The sequence below is a fragment of the Biomphalaria glabrata genome, chromosome 12 (assembly GCF_947242115.1).
Source record: "Biomphalaria glabrata chromosome 12, xgBioGlab47.1, whole genome shotgun sequence".
Classification (NCBI taxonomy): Eukaryota; Metazoa; Mollusca; class Gastropoda; family Planorbidae; genus Biomphalaria; species Biomphalaria glabrata.
In genome coordinates, this window is record NC_074722.1 from 33173291 (window position 1) to 33188151 (window position 14861).

A 14861-nucleotide genomic window follows, 5' to 3' on the forward strand; every position below is an offset into this window, starting at 1 on the left:
ACAACTTTTTGATACTTTTGATGTTGGAGAGCAACTATTCGCTTAAGATTTTATACTTTCTATAAAACCTTTTTATTTAGTTTTCGGTATTTCCCCTAAATATTATAAAGCTTTAATATACAAGTTCTTTCTTTTTTTACTAAATAGGAAATATAAGCGAGAATGCAAATTTTATCCGAATAGATTTTCGTTCCATTTCTTTCAATCCAACTTTTAATATTCAATTTGAATTTGTCTCCTTTTCCTTATATGTTAATTTACAGACGTTAATTCACTATCGAAATTAACAAAAAAAAATTTAACAAATTTGAATATCTATCAGTCGTCAAAACTATTAGATCCTGAGATGTAAAGTCTGTAGAATTCGATTATGCAAAGTCTGTAGGATTGGAATTTGTAAACCACCAGATTAGATCAAAATGGCTGAGAAAACTTGCGCACAGATTGCAAAGGACATGAGAATAGCGCTGGAAGAAGGAAACATTCATAGCAAAAAAAGCAAGGCCAAAGACACTAGCAGCAGCTGGAAAAACCTGCCTAATTTGCAGCATAACATTCCGGGCTTACATATGTCTCATCCGCCACATGAGGAGGCCAAAATGCCCAAAGCAAAGCCTTAAGCCCCCTGGATGATAAAAATGGTCATCATCGAACCACGATGGCCGAATTATTTGGATCAAGATCAATATATTCTCTAAATTTGTACCACGTTGTCATTTAAATTCGAAAAATTGTCGGAGTAAATATGAAGGTCTATTAAACGTCGTTTATTTGGTGTTGGGGATATTAAATTTAAAAAACAAGCTTAAATGTTTTGTTAAGAGATTATATGCAATTCCCTGTCCAAAAATAACTGTTAATGATGGATAAGAGATTATAATGATAAGATGGGTCATCCAGAAATCAAACATATTTTCCCCTTAGGACGACAACTGTTGGACCAAAGAAGCAAGTGCGCGTGTTCTAAACTGTGAAACGCCTTTCAATACAAGAGCTTCTAGACTTCAAGGGCTTCAACGTTTGTGGTTGGGAAGGGAATATTGTGATGCTGGCCGCTCCACTGAAAAAGACAAATAAAAAGTTCAACATAGTAAAAAGTGTCTCATTTTTTAAAACGTAATGAATTCATTCGACTATGCAACTGGAAAATAGGATACGAGCTTTATAAATATGGGCCTAAAGCCCGACGTTCCATGTGGGTAAAAAGTTATGGTAAAATTTCTGATTGAGAGGGAACCAGGAAAAACGTTGTAATGATGACCGTTTTAGTCAATGATATAATACAAAGCGAAGCATAGATATCAGCTTCTAGGTATCAGATTTTAGGTATTAGCTTCTAGGTATCAGCTTCTAGGTATCAGTTTCTAGGCATCAGCTTCTAGGTATCAGTTTCTAGGTATCATCTTCTAGGTATCATCTTCTAGGTATCAGCTTCTAGGTATCAGCTTCTAGGTATCAGCTTCTAGGTATCAGATTCTAGCTATCATATTCTAGCTAGGTGTCAGCTTCTAGGTATCAGCTTCTATGTATCAGTTTCTGGGTATCAGCTTCCAGGTATCAGCTTCTAGGTGTCAGCTTCTAGGTATCAGCTTCTAGCTTCTAGGTATCAGCTTCTATGTATCAGCTTCTATGTATCAGCTTTTAGGTATCAGCTTCTAGGTATCAGCTTCTAGGTATCAGCTTCTAGATATCAGCTTCTAGGTATCAGCTTCTAGGTATCAGCTTCTAGGTATCAGCTTCTATGTATCAGCTTCTATGTATCAGCTTCTAGGTATCAGATTCTGGCTATCAGCTTCTAGGTATCAGCTTCTAGGTATCATCTTCTAGGTATCAGCTTTTAGGTATCAGCTTCTATGTATCAGCTTCTAGGTATCAGCTTTTAGATATCAGCTTCTATGTATCAGCTTTTAGATATCAGCTTCTAGGTATCAGCTTCTAGGTATCAGCTTCTAGGTATCAGCTTCTATGTATCAGCTTCTAGATATTAGAAGAGCTTCTATGTATTAGCTTCTAGATATTAGCTTCTAGGTATTAGCTTCTAGATATCATCTTCTAGGTATCAGATTCTATGTATCAGCTTCTAAGTATCAGGTTCTATGTATCAGGTTCTAGGTATCAGCTTCTAGGTATCAGCTTCTAGATATCAGCTTCTAGGTATCAGCTTGTAGGTATCAGCTTGTAGGTATCGGCTTCTAGGTATCAGCTTCTAGGTACCAGCTTCTAGGTATCAGCTTCTAGGTATCAGCTTCTAGGTATCGGCTTCTAGATATTAGAAGAGCTTCTATGTATTAGCTTCTAGATATTAGCTTCTAGGTATTAGCTTCTAGATATCATCTTCTAGGTATCAGATTCTATGTATCAGCTTCTAAGTATCAGGTTCTATGTATCAAGTTCTAGGTATCAGCTTCTAGGTATCAGCTTCTAGATATCAGCTTCTAGATATCAGCTTCTAGGTATCAGCTTGTAGGTATCAGCTTGTAGGTATCGGCTTCTAGGTATCAGCTTCTAGGTATCGGCTTCTAGATATCAGCTTCTAGATATCAGCTTCTAGGTATCAGCTTCTAGGTATCAGCTTGTAGGTATCGGCTTCTAGGTATCAGCTTCTAGGTACCAGCTTCTAGGTATCAGCTTCTAGGTATCAGCTTCTAGGTATCGGCTTCTAGATATCAGCTTCTAGATATCAGCTTCTAGGTATCAGCTTCTAGGTATCAGCTTGTAGGTATCAGCTTGTAGGTATCGGCTTCTAGGTATCAGCTTGTAGGTATCGGCTTCTAGGTATCGGCTTCTAGGTATCAGCTTCTAGGTATCGGCTTCTAGGTATCAGCTTCTAGGTATCGGCTTCTAGGTATCAGCTTCTAGGTATCGGCTTCTAGGTATCAGCTTCTAGCTATAGCTAAGAGGCCGAAAAAGTGATAGAAATTGTGTTTAATGTACTAGAGAGTAGGTTAGTTTTGTTAGACAAATATATTGTGTATAGTTTTAGCGACGGTAAAAGTAATGACGTAATAAGACAGACTAATGACGTAGTGGACTTAGGCGAACAAGAGACCAACATGGCGTTATGTTAGAAGTAGGCTGTGTTTTGAATTGTAGTTGAATAGTAGTTAGATTTTAGGAAGACTGGACGGATTTCCCAGTGATTAATGAAGTCTCATTTTATAGAACTGAATGTTGTTATCAAGTATATCTATTTTGTAATGTTCTGTGGCTAATGTTAAGTAATAAACGATTCATAGTCGAAGTCAGATTAGATTAGCCCATAACAGATGAATGCATAAAAATAGGGAGTGGTTTTCTGGCAAAAAAAAAACAACAACACATAAGCCATTCAAAATAGTTATCCTTTTAGACCTTGAGATGTGAAGGGCAGATGATGTTAAGGTCATCTGTTTCTTTTGGATTGTAGATGCTCGTATTTGCGGGCCCATATTCGAATCTTAAAAGAATTGAAACAGAGATATTCTGTAATATTTAAGCAAGAGTGTAGTAAGATATATCTGTGAATAAATCAATGAGTGTAACTGGTGTTTCATAAACAACTAAATAAAAACAAATTTAGATTTTAAGAAAATCAACACTAAGAAATTATTTCTTTATTATAAATAGAATTATTCACACGAGGTCAAAATAATATCCACAAAAAATAAATATCTTGGTATAATAAATAGTATACACTTTAGAGAGGTTCAATATTTATAATGTACATATAAGATCGATATTTCTATGAATTATTCATAAACAATACTAATCATAAAATTTAAGGGAGACTACAATCAATATTGTTTCCATCCACTAGCCCAGCGTTTGACAGTGTCAGAAAATGAATATTATGTCGTTTTTTGTTAACAATAATAATGGTAATAATTATTTATAATAATAATAATAATAATAATAATCCTAAATCTTGATGCATGTTTTCAAGTTACTTACACTTGCATTCAATACATACCCCTCCGTATGTTCTACATTTCAGTGACATACACTAGTGTGTTTACTATTCTCAAAGCTACAAACCATAATATTTACAATTTTTACCTCATTAAAATGTTCTGCTGCCGATTAAACGAAACATAATGAATCATATGCACACTAGTACTCAGTGTTTGCTTTAAAAGATATTTATATTAGTCAATATAAGTATCCGACACTTATGCAGTACAGCCTAAGGACACATCAACACTGGTTTGTTACATATGTTATATAAAGGAATAAAACTGTTCAACATTTTTTTGGTGTGGTCTAATTGTGGTCTAACTGTGGTCTAATTGTGGTCTAACTGTGGTCTTAAGACTAAAATAACGACTACCTTATTGATATGTATTGAAAATGTGTTTCGATTTGAATGACTCTTTTACACAGAAACCAAAAAAGAGAAGGAAATAGACAGAGAGAGAGAGAGACAGAGAGAGAGACAGAGAGAGAGACAGACAGAGAGAGACAGAGAGAGAGACACAGAGAGAGAGACACAGAGAGAGAGAAAGAATAGTCACAACACACAAATAGCTTCATATAGTAATACACACAAACGTCTCGACTTTGTTCACGTTCCCTAGTCCAACGGGTAGAGCTGATACAGGAACAAGGAACATATGAGGTTGTTTTTTTTTTGTAGCCTTGTGCACGATTCGCCCGCTTCGAGCTGGTGAAGTTTGCGTTTTGATTCGATGTCCAGCTAACTCCTCCACCCTACTGAGTAAGGACCTTACATTCCTGCTTGTGACGAATGGAAGGTCTTCTGTCTTGTTCTTGACCTACTGAACTCGAATTCCTTCTCTACGTTACTTTATTTCTTCGTTATGAGCTAAGGTTTCGCTGAGCTAAGGTTTCGCTGAGCTAAGTTTTCGCTGAGCTAAGTTTTCGCTGAGCTAAGGTTTCGCTGCGCTAAGGTTTCGCCTAGCTAAGGTTTTGCTGAGCTAAGGTTTCAGTGAGCTAAGGTTTTGCTGAGCTAAGAGTTTGCTGAGCTAAGGTTTTGCTTAACTAAGGTTTTGCTGAAATAAGGTTTTGCTGAGCTAAGAGTTTGCTGAGCTAAGGTTTTGCTGAGCTAAGGTTTTGCTGAGCTAAGAGTTTGCTGATCTAAGGTTTTGCTGAGCTAAGGTTTTGCTGAGCTAAGGTTTCGCTGAACTAAGGTTTTGCTGAACTAAGAATTCGCTTAGCTAAGGTTGCGCTGAGCTAAGGTTGTGCTGAGCTAAGGTTGCGCTGAGCTAAACTTAGAGTTCATCACCAAGTCTGAAGATATCGTGTGTCATTCATACTGTTAAATTCTTTGATATTCTGATGTATTCTCCACACCAAGTCTAGTCAAGATCACACTAAGTGCAGCCATTTAATATATTAGAATAACAGCAGATCAAATGAAATATTTAGCAAAAATTGAGAATAATAATTTAGTGTAATAAGGTAGCCTGCGGTGAAGTGCCCCAGAAGTACCAAGGGTCTCGATGATCTTAATGTCGTCTCAACATGGTCTCACGTGGTCTAAGCGCTGTCTCATGGTATCGCAATATGGTCACAATGTGATTTCACTGTGGTGTCAACGCTGTCTTAATACGGCCTCGATGTGGTCTCAATGTGGTCCACTCCAATGGAAGTCACTTTCAACCCATCATCTCTCTTTCCGCTGTGGTTGTGTGGATGACCGAACCAATAACCATAACCACAAAGGGGCTGTCCCAAGATAAAAACTGGAGAACCACTGCTACCCGCGCACGTCAGGGCATCGTGGAAATAACAGCACCAATCCTGCTGATCTCTGACCTGCTTCAGAATCTCCTTTCTGGCTCTGGTCCTTCCGAAACTCACTTTTTTCGGGCCTCCGTGTGGGTGGCTAATGACAGCCACAAAGTCAGCTGAGTGAGACGTCTGCTCAGAGGAATCTTTATGTACATCACTTGTTTTTGGCGCCTTCTGTAAAGCTTTATAGAACTCATATGCTTTCTTTTGCTCTTTTTCCAAGCTGGAAATATGTTCGCTTAATGTATCAATCAGCTTCAGGTTGTCTGTAGTGCATTCAAACGAACACCAGTCGTACGTGTTTATGTCTTTGTCTGATTCTAATATCTTGAAACCAGTGGCCCTTTTCACCTCGGCATCAACAGAGTCAAAATTTATTTTGATTGTGGCGTTTTCATAGTCTATAGTTTTGACTTTGGCTGGGCTAAGCACATGATGGACTGTGCTGACAGTTATTACGCCGTATTGCTTTGGTTCTGTTCGCTCTTCCGGTGTCTTTTTATCCCATTGATGTCTGACTCGTTGGATGAATCCAGTTCCAAAGACGCTGTATTTTGACTCGGATGACGTATCAGTCTCTACGTGTATTTTGATGCGAACGGTTAGTTTGCAGATTAGATCTAGTAATGGGGCTAAGTCTATTAATTGTTCTTCTAATTTGGAATGTACATCTTTCACATCAATGTAGCCGTCATGAGGAGTCTTGCATTCCTTTTCGTAATCTTCGCATTTTCCATCACTCTCACGGACCTCAGCCTCTGATTGACCTAAGGAGAAAAATTCATTTATGTTTTGATTGCGCTGGAGTGCAGTGCTACATATGTAGCAGAACATTTTAATTAGGTAAACATCGTAAATATTATAGTTTGTAGTTTTGAGAATAATAAACATATTAGTAAAATTAAACTTAGAGAGGTGAGTATTGATAAAAAGAATATAAGTGTAAGTAACTTTCACTTGTCTGATATCTGATAATATGATGAGTAGGTCATATTAAATGCTAATATAAGGCCATGGATAAGTCAAGTTTAATGTCAATAAAGGCGTGAGTAGATAAAAGGGACCTTAGGTTAAGCTAAATATCAAATAAGGTCTTTATGCATTGTAAATTATCCAATAAGGTTATATGTCTTGTTAAGTGTTGTATAATGTCTTGAGTAGTTCTAGATTTCTAGTTAATGTCTTCTTCATCAAACTCCATTTCAGTGAGGGCGTGTTAGGTTCAAATCAGCTCTTGCAAAAGCCCTGGACAGAAACCCTGCTGTCTTGCGTAGTGCATACATGTCACCATACAAGTCGAGAATTGTTGGTTTCCCAGCAAGTCTGGGGCAGTCGAAAAGAATATGAGACACGGGTTTCTTCTTCTTCCCGCAGCGGGAGAAATGTCAGTCAAAGTTTAGCCTGAGCCGTGTCAAATATGAGCCATATATAATATGGCTATAATAGCTATAATAGCTTGCTCAGGATGGGCAGCCTCCTCACGGGGAGGAAGCGGTGTTCCCAGACTCCTCTGGCTTTTTGGAACTTGTCCCAGCAATTTGATGGATATTGTTAATGTCAAAATACGCAACTCTCATGTTTACAGTCAATAAGATATTCAATTCCTGCGATTCGCTAGTTTACTGGAAAAATGCTTCTACTGAAGAACTGTGGCTTATCTGGACGTCAGTTATCCAGTACGTCATATACCCGCGTTGCCCTTTTTTTTTTTTTCGTTTCTTTTTTTTTTGTTTTGCTTTTGTTTTTTTATTTTTTTACTGTACGGTATCTAAGTACCATGCTGATATGCAGCGATTATATCTCTCAACAATGGTAGACTACTACGTAGGTCCTATAGCGCTTTTTTCCCCAGTATATATATTTTACTTGAATTTTATGTTTACGTACGGCGCGATACCCCCCCCCCCATATGAATTTATATTGTTGGTGAAGTGGACCTTTTATAATATTCCGTATTTATATATACAGACAAAGGAAAGACCCTGTTCGCAATTAATTCATTAATTCAGATAACGGACGTTCTACGGTATCTAGTTATTAAAAAAATGGAAAAGGTATTTTAGTTTCTTATTCCATTTCTTTTTTCTAATTTGTATCTTTCGTATGTGAAATTTAAATCTACTTATAGATTTAAATTGAATTTAAAATTTTTGAAACTACCGTGGTAGCAAAGCATTAGTTTAAACCGTTTCGGAACCTTTCGATTAGTTTACTTACATTTAGTGAATTCTTTCCTTACTTCTGTCATTCTCTCTGAAATGACAAACAAGTAAACAAGCAATAGAAAAAGGAATACTTAAAAAAAAAAAACTTATCTAAGGGACAGAACCACTAATTATTGCCATTTATCTAAAAATTACTGGGCTTGACTCCCTTTCTGCTGTATACAACAAAATTAATAAATTAGTATTAAACGTTTAAATTATGTGTTAATTATTTTGGATTGATTCGTTTATTCTCATTGATTATAAATAAATATGCAAAACTTCAACTTGATCCGAGAATGAGAAGAAATAACATGTCAAAACGTAATAAGCTGATTAAATCCATATATACATCATATCTCTGAATAGAAGTATTTATTTCCCTTATTTAGATAACAAACAAAATACTTAATGGCCAAAAATTAATTAACTATCTGATTAATTTTTGGATTGATTTGTGTCTTGTCAGGTGCAATGGATAACTGTGCAAAGTTTGAATTTGAATCTAGAATGAGAAATGGGAGAAATAACATGTTCAAACTTTTTACTAGACAGACAGAGTGAGTTGATAGAAGCTTTGTGAAAAAAAGTTTGTATATAGTGAATAGTTTTCTAAATATGATGTCTATACATAATAACGTGTTGTAGTTTGTGTCTTAACTCCGTGAACTCTATGTCTTGTCTTTCCAATAATGTTGAGCTCTAGATATCTATTGGGACTAGTTGGCCCAAACTATGTGCTCCATACTCCTTGTAGTACAAAAAAAAAGTCTACAGTGTGGAACCTCTGTAACTTTTACTTTGTAATTTCTAGGTCGTGAAGGCTTTGAATAAGAAGCATCGAAAATACTTTCTAACAAGGCCATGCCTCTACTATACGACCTTTAGAGCGATTTTTTTTTGTCTAAAAATGAAATCATCACCAGTTAATGTTAACTCAGTTTACACTGTATAGAGATTTAAAGATTTATATGCCTGACTAGATTGATATAGGAACATGCGTAGGATTTACCCATCTTCTATTTTTTTTTTAAACTGACGTCTGTAATTCATAAGATAAGAAAACACTTACTATCTTAATGTGGCGTAGAGAATATCTACTGCTTATATGGTGGTCTTGTTTGAACAACAAAGATCAGTTATGTAGTTGTCATTAATTGTACTAGAATTGGGTGATCGTTTTTTGAATGTATTTATATAAAAACTGAATGACCTGAATTTAAACAAGTGGGCTCATGTCTTCTCGGGCTTCTCAAGCCAACATGGTAACCACTCTGCTAGCTAAGAGCGTATGAACAAGAAAGATTGTATAGTTATCTATTGTTTCTATTTCATGCTTGTGTTCACTAAGCATCAGACGACGACCTATAAAGGGGAATAATTCAGCTTATACCACCACCTCAGTCAATTACTATTTCTTTCTTTTGCTCGAGATACCAAACAAAATAATTAATCACCAATAGTTAATTAACTAATTAGTTACTTTTTTTATATTGATTATGTGTTATTGGGTAAAAGAAATAATTGTGCGGCAATTTCAGCTTCATCCGAGATTGGATGTGGGAGAATTAAAGTGTACAAACTTTTTACCAAACAGACAGACTGAGTTAATATAAGCTTTGTAAAAATAAAATTAAATATTAACAACGAAACATTTGACATCACAAAAGGCCTGCTCTCTACGTTATCAAGCTTTTAAATACAACGAGGCTAGATTAAATATAGCGATTATAAGACTTCGGTGTGTACGTCTGATTTGGATTAAGATTTCGAAATTCGATCTTACCATTTTACAATGTACTCCTAGAGCTTCGTGTGCGTCTTGAAAACATGTCACACTATAAATTTTATGATTTTATGATAAAGCGTTCTCTGAACAATCTACTGTTATGTTTCAATAAGTTCCCTGTTGCAGTTGACTTCACTGGTAGACTGAAGCAAAGAAATAGCTCCCTCTTTCGGACTTAAGTAAAGGGAAAAAAGAATTTCTCGGAATTCCTATGTTCGTTCTAGTTTTCAAGAAATGATCGATCTATTTACAATAGAAACACATTAGTAAAACATTAGCCTAATCAATCCCTAATCAGTCATGCGCTCGACCGTTTTGCGAAATCGTATACGGTTTCAAATAACCACCTGACACATTTCTCGTGAGAGTTATATTCTCTGGAAAATTCCTAATCATATGACACTAGCTCATAGATAGTGTCGTCTTGTCAAGCATGACACATAACCAGCAAAATAATTTATAAAAAAAAAAACTCTTTAATAAAACATACCGGTGGAAGCTTTAAAATCCAAAAATACATTTTTTTTTAAATACTACTGTTGTGGTATTCTTTTTTTTTTTAATTTTTAACTTTTGTCGTTGGAAATTTTTTTATACAAATAATAATAATTTCATTTCTAGAGCGCTGTCAACAAACAAAATGAACGGAATAATTTACAGGTCTGCTAAACTCTGCTTAACATTCGTAGAGCTTCGAATGAGAATGTGACGTTATCAATGGCGAGGCAATAGGGTAGGGAATAAAATTTATGGGACAATAAACTGCAAATGTAGGGAAAAGTTTAAGAGTTATTTTATGATCGGAAATTTATTAATAGAAAATGTATAGATTATAGCTACTTGACTTTTCATTTAATCACCAATGAATGTCAGTTTCATTTCTTCTTAAAGAAACAGTGGAAATACAGTGTAATTTTTAATTTTAAGTTGGTCTTGGGCGAGGCTGTCTCCGAAATCCCAATTGCGACACCCCTAACTACGTTTATTAAACATAGATATAGCGCAGTATTTCTTTGTTACCGTTGTTATTACTTATTCACCTGGGTGTAGCAAGACTTTTCCACGTGGGCAAGGAGCGTATAAAAGCGATATGGTTTAATCCAAAGCTATAGTCGATACCTTGTTTACTGCTATATGGTATCATTGCAAATTTGTCGATAGGTAGGTAGTGGATATATTGGATCAGCTATCATATAGCTTGCGGTTTAACAAACATAGCTTTTTTTTTTCTTTTTACAAAGCGTATATCAACTCACTCTCTGTCTGTCTTAGTGTCTGTGTAGTGAAAAGTTTGTATACGTTATTTTTCCCTCACATATTCTTGGATAATGATGACAGTTTGCACAATTATTCATTGGCGTAAACAGTACACGAATCAATACAACAAAATAACCAATTAGTCAATAAATTACTGGTTATTAATTATTTTTGTTCGATACCAAATTAATCCTTCGCTAGTCACAAATATGGCTAAATATGTCCCCTTAAATAATTGTACCCACATTTCTCCCACACCCTTTCTTGATTTAAGTTGAAACTTTACACAATTATTTATTGTACCTAAGAAAGCATGAACCAATAAAAAAATTAAGCAATTAGTCAATTATTTTTTTATTTCATATCGAAAAAGGGAAAAAACTTCTGCATTATTATGTGATATAGTTGTAAGTGAGAAGTTCTTCCCCTTGGATACTCTTTTAAAAAAAAAAAAAAGGATTTTCATATTTTGATTCTTATTAAAATCTACTTCTTTTTTTTACAGATATAGTCTACATTGAGAATAAAAAAGGTTCTGAAAAAATGTCAACAAGAGCAGAACTGTATAAAAATTGTAAGTATTTCAGAGTGAATTATCTTGATTTTACATTCTGTAAGATTACAGGTTGAAAAAAAGAAAAGATTTAGATCAACCTAGGGGATTCATATCAATTTCTGACACGCGTGTTAGGAGAACCAAGCCTGCTTCATAATGCACTGTGGCGCAAGGTTCGAGAGACGATGTAGCTCCTCGTAAGGGGCCGGATGTGATCCGCGGCGTCACTGCTCTCTACATAAAAAGTATCAATGTTATCTTACTGGATGGAGTTACAAATAAGATGAAATTCAAAGATAATAATAAACGTAGCTCCACACTCGCAGGGCCAGAGAAAGAAAATGAGTATAATAATGACAGTAATAAATAATGATAATAGTGACAACTGACTTCGCAGACATAATCGAAGCCCTAAGCATTCCTAAGAGGAACCGTATTACCTGCCAGAGGACAGTACACTGCTGCAGACCTGACAGAAAATATCTCAATGGACACTCTTAAAGGGAGACTAAGGTGAATTTTGTTTCTCTCTAACGAAGCTCGACCCTGGCTGTGCCAGAGATGAATATTAGTTCATTTCAATAATAAAAATATTAATAATAATAATAGTAAAAAGATAATGAAGAAGAAGCAACTTGTTATTGATTTTTCTCTATGTTTTGGACACCCGCATCACGACACACATTATTTACACTTGTATATAGAAATTTAATTCTTAAAGCGCTGGTTGTGAGTGCGTATCTGTTCTGTATTTTTAATGTTGTTCGTATTTACATCTATATTGTTATTGTTACAGTAATTACGCTGAGGTGGTCAATAGTAGTCAAATTGAATTTCCATTTGATAGGACCAATAAAAAGTATCTTATTTTATTTTAACTTGAATATTGTTACGTATTTCTGAATCTTCTGGCTAGATGTATTAGTTGGCACACAAATAAAAACACAGCAAAGAACTTGACGACTAAACTTTCAGTTTTATCTAACTTTATTGAATAATAACTATAACAATTCGTCACTGTAACATGTAGCGTATACGTCTTACATCGACTGTATCGACTGTAACGGCTCAAGTCCACTCTCTTCTACTGTCTCGCACAGTAGACCACAGTAACGACGACTATCCTCACTCTTTTCACATGAACTCTCTGGTTTATATAGAGTCCCTAATCGTTTGTCCAATATTGCAAAAACACTTCTAGTATCCTCTGGAACAACACGGGAGGAAACATTACATCCTGTCGTTGTTTATACATGTCGATTCCAGAGGACACCTGCTGCAGTGTCATCTCGCCGAGGTCACTACGTAACTGTCACTGTTCATTTGTCACAATGCCCCCCTACGTAAATCTGTTCGTCCTCTGGAACAACACGTGAGGCACGTCACATCCTGTCTTTGTTTACACGCATAGATTCCAGATAACACTCGGTGCTGTGTCATCTCGCCGGGGTCAGACATAGTGACCTCTACCTGTCACTTCATTCGTAACAATATGATAGACAAACAAATAATTAAGTAGCAATAACCCTACATGTGGCCCACCCATTATAATGAATTAATGAGACTAACAGCAAACCATTTAGTACAGGAGTTCTCAACCCTTTTGGGGTCGAATTTGTCAGGGGTTGCCTAAGACCATCGGAAATTTGGGTTGGATACAGATGGCACTTTGAGTTAGTGAGTGTAACATCATTGTTTTTTGAAGGTAGATATGTCTTTTTCCATTGATAATTGATTCTTTGCAATGAGTTTGGTGAGTTTAATGTGTTCTGCTATTTCCCAATGCTGTGGCAAGGTGGTGGAGAGGGAAAGTTCTACAAAGTGTTTTTTTAACTCTTCGTGAAGACGTTTGTTGTGTTGTTGTTGTTTTTTATCAGAAAGCTAAAATATAGAAAATAGCCGACCTGATAGACCTCTTTGTCCCCTTAAATAATTACACGTTTCAATGCAAGGATCAAATGAATCACATCTCAATCAAAATACATACGTCATAGATCAGATTTAGGCATTACGATAACAATTTTATGACATTAGCAAATTTACATTTACCTAGGCCTAGGAACGAAAAAAAAAATTACGGTTGGGGGTCGCTGCCTAGTGGGAAATCGTATTAGGGGTCGCGGCACTAAAAAGGTTGAGAACCGCTGATTTAGTTGGTACATTCAGTGTTAATCTATGAGATGATATATTTCAGGAACAATGTTTTCATTACATTATGTTTAAGGTAATCAACAGTTAAAACATTTTTAGCACGCATTCTTCTATCCAGTAACATGTACTTGTATCACTTACTTCAGGCGTCACGGAAGAGGAATTAAGGCCTGTCAATGTCACGTGGCAAGAATCGTATGCCAGATGTGAAAAAATCCATAAAACGCCCAAGGATAACTCAAGCGTTACCCTAAACAAAGATCCATCACCCACTACTAAAAATGGAAAACAACAAAGACATTGACAATAGGTTTATTTCTATAGATCTAGATTTTTTTTAATCACTATAAGATATTCTTAACTCTTCAATGAAGAGCTCTTTTTTAATACTTTTTTTTTCATATCATCTATTGAAATAATATACATTTTATATCATTGAACTTCATTTGTAAAAGCACCCAATCTGTACCCCCACAATAATGTAACTATAACTATTTTATATGTCATATATATATTATGTAATACATATAGTAATCTGATCCCATTGTCTGTTGGAACACTATAAATATTGTTTACCTATATTACGCAATCAGTATAGAAAGAACAGAAGTAAGCCACTTTTATGGCTTAATTTATTCAAATTTTGATGGTCAGGTACACTAGAAATAGAACTTATCAATACTTAAAAGTCTCATTTCGTGACACTTCAAACAATCTAAAATATTTGTTTATGACAAAAAATCTAAGTGTTCATGTTTGTGTTTTCTTTATTAGCGATTATATACTTTTCAGTAATAACGTAAGTATTTGAATATACCAATCAATATACCAATCAAGATACTAATCAATATAGCTATCAAAATATATTCCAAGGCGTGGTGACAAGCTGACATAGCACTGACTAGGTGCTAGGCGTGGGTATCAGTAATACCTTCGAATAACTGCTTAGGAAATTAAAGAATATTTGTTTAAATATCCAGAGATCAAGGTGTGGTTGAAAATGTCTCTCTTAGACACATCTACACAGACATCTCTGCAAAGACACATCTACACAGACACATCTACACAGACATCTCTGCAAAGACACATCTACACAGACACATCTACACAGACACATCTACACAGACACATCTACACAGACATCTCTGCAAAGACACATCTACACAGACACATC

At 35.5% G+C, this 14861-nt stretch overlaps 2 long non-coding RNA genes across 12 annotated transcripts in view; one reads left to right on the forward strand and one right to left on the reverse strand.

The window, feature by feature from the left end:
* Nucleotides 1-14861, forward strand: part of LOC106052846 (uncharacterized) — a 46867-nt gene that overhangs the window by 16879 nt on the left and 15127 nt on the right. For 4 of the 11 annotated variants that reach the window (XR_008774030.1, XR_008774036.1, XR_008774035.1 and 1 more), the window contains one exon: nt 11486-11554. This is a non-coding gene — a long non-coding RNA (uncharacterized LOC106052846). The other 7 variants (XR_008774031.1, XR_008774039.1, XR_008774040.1 and 4 more) reach the window with 5 other exon arrangements.
* LOC129922047 (uncharacterized) lies at nt 7948-9783 on the reverse strand. Its single transcript, XR_008774043.1, has 2 exons — nt 9721-9783; nt 7948-7983 (listed from the first exon to the last, which is right to left on the reverse strand). It is a non-coding gene; the product is annotated as an uncharacterized LOC129922047 (long non-coding RNA).